The sequence below is a fragment of the Chiloscyllium plagiosum genome, unplaced genomic scaffold (genome assembly GCF_037043375.1).
Source record: "Chiloscyllium plagiosum isolate Xiang-an unplaced genomic scaffold, Cpla_swu_hap1 HiC_scaffold_44, whole genome shotgun sequence".
NCBI lineage: Eukaryota > Metazoa > Chordata > Chondrichthyes > Orectolobiformes > Hemiscylliidae > Chiloscyllium > Chiloscyllium plagiosum.
In genome coordinates, this window is record NW_028270182.1 from 16,389,030 (window position 1) to 16,395,188 (window position 6,159).

Sequence of the window (6,159 nt, forward strand, 5' to 3'; positions counted from 1 at the left end):
AGCAGAACAGTGGTACAAGATGGAACACATACACCTTAGAGCAAGAGGCAGGAGAAGCCAGAGATGCTTAAAAACTTTCTACTATATGTATTCATGTGTGAAAGCATACATACTGATTGAAATAATGGGGCTTTAAGGCACTAATTTGCACTTTCACATTTAGTTAATTAACACTCATAATGAAAATGAACTGTCACTATGGGTCATCATTTAAAGTTCTTTGGAGGAAGGTATAGGGGAGATGTCTGAGGTAGTTTTTTTACACGGAGAGTGGTGGGTGTGTGGAATGCACTGCCAGCGGTGGGAGTTGAGTCAGAGACATTAGGCACATTTAAGCGACCATGGTTCTATGCATTTCAAAATCGTTATGGAGAGGGACAAAACTGATCCACAGGTTCAAGTTTTAAATTGGAGCAAGGCGAACACTGATGGAAATGGACAGCAGCTTGCAAGGGTTGGTTGGAATAGTTTGTTTGCAGCTAAATGAACCCTGGCAAGTGGGAGGCTTTTAAAAGTGAGGGAGGTAGAATCCAAGGTCCATCAGTTCCTGTGAGGGTGAAGGGCGGGTTTGGCAGGAATAGGGAACCTTGGGTGACAAGAGATATTGTGTCTTTGACCAAAAAAAAAACAAGGACGCATGGCTCAGATGGAAGCAGCTGAGATCAAGGGAATCCCTGGAGGTATACAGGGAATACAGGAGTTTACTGAAGAAGAAAATCAGGAGGGCGAAAAGGGGGCATGAGATAGCCTTGGCTGAGAAGTTTAGGGTGAATCCAAAGAGATTCTTTAAGTATATTAAAGGAAAAAGACTAACTGAGAGAAAATATGGCCCCTCAAGGATCAAAGTGGACATGAATGTGTCGAACTGCAAGAGATGGGCGAGATCCTCAATTAATATTTCGCCTCTGTGTTTACCATAGAGAAAGACATGAAGACTTGGAAACTTGGGGAAGTTACTGGTCATATCTCGGGGACAGTATATATCACAGCAGAGGAGGCATTGGATATATTAGAATGTATGAAAGTGGATAAATCTCATGGTCCTGACCAGATATGTCCAAAACACTGTTAAATAAAAGAGAAGAGATTGCGAGGGCCCTGTCTGATATTTTTGCATCATTGTTAGCCACAAGTAAGATCCCAGTAGACTGGAGGGGAGCGAATGTTGTGCCCTTATTCATGAAGGGCTGCAAAGAAAGGAGCTATAGACCAGTAAGCCTAACATCTGTGGTGGATAAGTTACTTGAGAAGATTCTGAGAGATGATATATATACATTTCGAAAGTGTTTAACTAGAAGCAGTCAGCATGGCTTTGTGCATGGGATGTCATGTCTCACAAATTTGTTGGAGTTCTATGATGAATTGACAAGGAAGGTTGATGAAGACAGGATGATATATGTAGTTTATATGGATTTCAGTAAGGCCTTTGATAAGGTTCCACATGGTAGGCTGCTCTGGAAGGTTAGATCGCATGGAATCCAGGGGGAGCTGGACACACAATTGGCTTAATGGTCAGAAGCAGAGGGTAATAGTGGAAGAGTGCTTGTCTGACTGGCGGCCTGTAACTAGTGGAGTGTCTCAGGGGTCAGTGCTGTGCCCATTACTGTTTGGTATCTGTATCAATGATTTAGATGAGAATGTACAAAGTACGTTTAGTACGTTTGCAGGTGATACCAAAATGTGTGCTGCTGTGAACTGTAAGAAAAGTTATCAGAAATTGCAGAAGGACCATGATCAGCTGGGGAAGTGGGCCAAGAAATGGTAAATTGAGTTTAATATAGATAAGTGTGACACCTTGCATTTTGGAAAGTCAAATCAAAGTAAAAATTTCATGGTGAATAATAGGGTCTTAAGGAGTGTAGTGGGACAGTTCAGGTGTACGGTTCTCCGAAAGTGGAGTCCCAGGTAGACAAGGCAGTGAAGAAGTCTTCTGGCACACTGGCCTTCATCGGTCAGGACACTGAGTAGAAAAGTTGGGGAGTTATGTTGCAGTTATACAGGAAATTGGTGAGGCCACACTTGGGGTATTGTGTTCAGATTTGGTCACCTTGCTATAGAAAGGCTGTTATTAAACTGGAAGAGTGCAGAAGAAATTTACAAGGATGTTGGCAGGACTCAAGGGTCTGAGTTATAGGGAAAGGTTGGACAAGCTAGGAGTTTTTTCTTTAGAGTGTTGGAGACTGAGCAAGGGATTTATTGAAGTGTTTAAGACAATTGGAGGCATGGATAGGGTGAAATGTGGTCAGTTTTTTTTCCAAGATTCGGGAATGAAGGACGATATGACATCAGTTTAAGGTTAGAGGGGAAAGAATAAAGGGGACCGGAGGGGCAAATCTTTTTACACAGAGGATGGTACGCATATGGAATGAGCTTTCAGCAGAAGTGGTTGAGATGGGTGCATTAACAACTTTTAAAAGGCATTTGGACAGATACAGAAACAGGAAAGGACACTCTGACTCTATGACTCTATGAGTCTGTGCAGAAACCAGAAAATAACAGACAAATAAAAACACAGACCTGATGATGCACTGGCGATAATTTCTTTTCCTGTTTTAAATTATTTTGTATTGATACTAAATGAAAACGATAACAGATAGTTCAGCTATTCTCTGAATTTGTGTTGTGTTATTGCATAGATGGTAATGTTGGTACAGCAACCAAGAAGCTGAAGCATGAACCCCACCTCTCGAACATGCACAGGGAGGTACACAGTCTCATAGCCGAGGTACGCCAATCTCCAATAAATACTATGGATCATATAGACTATCCATAACAATATAAAGTTCCCTGATATAGCGTACAGGATAATTATGGACTTCCTGCAACTCTCCAACTCAGGATCACTGGGACACTCCCTACAGCCATGACTGCGGAGTCTGCTGCGGGCTCTGTTAGTCACTAAAATGTACCTGATCGTTAAAGCATTGAACAGCAAGATCACAATAAATGGAATGCATGGTGTTAGTATATAGTGGAAGAATTCAACAGCACCCCACACTTTTGTTTGTGCAACACTTTGTGTCACAGCACAAAACCAGGATAGATTTGTGAACCAGTATCTACTTATGTACAAAAAGTACCAAAATGTATTTTTCAATGAGAAGAGCAGAGCAGTTGTTGCTAGAACCAAAGTCACTGTTTTCTCCACGCAATGTTTAGTTTTCAGCTTCTGGGAACAAATGGCGATGTAGCGATCGAATGTGAAACTGTGAACCAGACTGAATAGTCAGTAACAGTGTAGAGCAAAACAGCGTGGATGTTACATACTGGAAACCACCTCATGAAACTGAATTCTAAACGATAAACTGAAGGGATATGCCTCCATACTAGATCGAAGATAATGATCAGTAGATCCGCTGCTGCCATGGCTACCAGGTAATGCGTGACACATCTGGAGAGGCCTCACTTCCTCTGAGATAGGATCACAATCGTCAGCATGTTAACTGGAATGAAGCAAACAGAACAGATTAGAATAAGAGAAAAATCAATATTGATGGAATTTTAGGAATTGATACAGAGCAACCGTTTCACCTCGTGGGCAATCCAGAAGAAAATGTCACAGCTTTTGGAGAATGGGTATCAGATTTGAAACAGAAATGAGAAGAAATTTCTTCTCTCAAAGGGTTGTGAATCTGTCAAGTGTCATTCACTTTCATGCTGATCCTTCCTATTTTTAAAAGAGGAGAAAGTGAGGACTTCAGATGCTGGAGATCAGAGCTAAAAATGTGTTGCTGGAAAAGCGCAGCAGGTCAGGCAGCATTCAAGGAGCAGGAGAATCGACATTTTGGACATGAGCCCTTCTTCAAGAATGAGGAGAGTGTGCCAAGCAGGCTAAGATAAAAGGAAAACAACACCAGACTTTTGATTTAACCTCAATAAAGAGGATAAAAGGGACCCAGATGAATTAAGGCAGATACTGAATTGAAAGGGTGAGGTTAGGTGAAGATTGGCAGTGACAATATAATGATTGTGGGATCCTGCAATAGCAAATGATAAATGGGCCAGTATTAATTGTGACAGGGCAGGATTAGTACTTTGTTAATATTAGCTCAGGTTATGTTGGAGACTGCTGAAGATCTGTGACTAATAACATTGTAAGGAAATGATAAACCTCATGTTCTTTCAGCTCTACCAGTTGTTGAGAGTCAGCAGGAATGTAGATTTGAAGTTACAAGCAGATTTTATTGAATGGGCTCACAGGCTGGAGGGGCTGAATGGCCTACTCCTGCTTCTAATGTAGGTCATCATTTAATTCCAATATTGAAAACACAGACATTGCAGGCAGCAGGGTTCACAATGAGTTCACAAGTCAATCTCTGTGCAATTCAGAACACAACACTGGAAAATACAAAGGAACCATTTGCAAGTACAGGAGACATTTGCATGTCGGGTCTTTAAAGTTACAGCCCCGTATAACATCATGTTTCAGACGTTCAGAAACCAGTGCCTCCTATAATTGTTACATGTTGAAAACAAAATACTTTCATATTTTTGTACACAGTATGAAAATATACCATCAATATTACTTCATCAGAATGTATCTGGAGTGTAACAATATTTTCATGTCAGAAATATTTTACTAATGTTAATGATTGCACGATGTTCAGAACCATTCATGACTCCTCAGATATTGAAGCAGTCTGTGTCCAAATATAGCAAGACCGCGACAATAACCAAGTTTGAGCTGAAAAGTGGCATGGAGCAGTTGCACCACACAAATGCCAGCCAATGATCATCGCTGATGAGAGGCAATTTAACCCTTTAGCATTGAAAGGTGTTTCTACCACTGAGTCCTCCACTATCAACACACTGGAGGTTACCATTGACCAGAAAATGAACTGAACTGAGCTATGTCAACACAATGACTACCAGGCTACGGTCAAAGACTGGGAATACTGCAGCAACTAACTCAGCGCCAGGCTCCCCAAAGCCTGTCCATCATCTTCAACGTACACCTCAGAAGTATTCCCCACTTGCATGATGAGTTCCTTTCCAAGAACATTCATGAATCTCAACATCATTCTGGACAAAACAGCCAATGTGACTGGCACCACATCCATGAACATTCCATCCCAAGAGCACCAACACCCAGTAGTAGTAGAGTGTCTCATTTAAAAATTGGGCAGCAGAAATGTACCAAGGAACCTGAGACAGAATATTTTAAACCCAGGACTACTTCCACCCAGAAGGACAATGGCAGTAGATACATGGGAACACTGTCCCATTGCAAGTTCCCTTCTGAGCCACTCCCCATCCAGACTTGGAATAAATCACTGCTCCTTCAGTGTCACTGGGTCCAAATCAGGGAACTCCTTTCCAAAAGACCCTGTGGGTCTTCCTACAGCACGTGGACTGCAGTGGTTTAAGAAGGCAGCTCCCCACCATCTTCTCACAGGGCAACTAGGGATAGGCAACAAATGCTGGCCAGCAGAGATACGCATATCCTGTGAGAGGATGAAAAGAATGTGAGCACACATTGCGATATTCCCAGGATGGAGTGCTTGAATTTATTTGCATTCTTTGAGGATGTCTGAGAGGAAATGCATAAAGGGAAAGCAATAGACATTCTGAGAAGAGTCATATTGGTCTCAAAATATTAACTCTGTTTCTCTCTGCACAGATACTGCCAGACCTGCTGAATTTCTTCAGCACTTTCTGTTTTTCCACTGATAGATGGAATGTGTTTGGATTTCCAAATAAGGTTACACACAAAAGATTACTACAAGGATTCTCAGTTTTTGAAAGTCTGAGTTATGTACAGCTATGATTATTAGATTAGATTAGATTACTTACAGTGTGGAAACAGGCCCTTCGGCCCAACAAGTCCACACCGACCCGCCGAAGCGTAACCCACCCAGACCCATTCTCCTACATTTACCCCTTCACCCAACACTACGGGCAATTTAGCATGGCCAATTCACCTAACCCCTGCACATTTTTGGATTGTGGGAGGAAACCGGAGCACCCGGAGGAAACCCACGCAGACACGGGGAGAATGTGCAAACTCCACACAGAGAGTCGCCTGAGGCGGGAATTGAACCCGGATCTCTGGCGCTGTGAAGCAGCAGTGCTAACCACTGTGCTACCGTGCCGCCCACATTATGAAGAAGATCCTGTGCTAAAATTAAGTTTTGAGAGTTTGACATTCACTTGTACTTC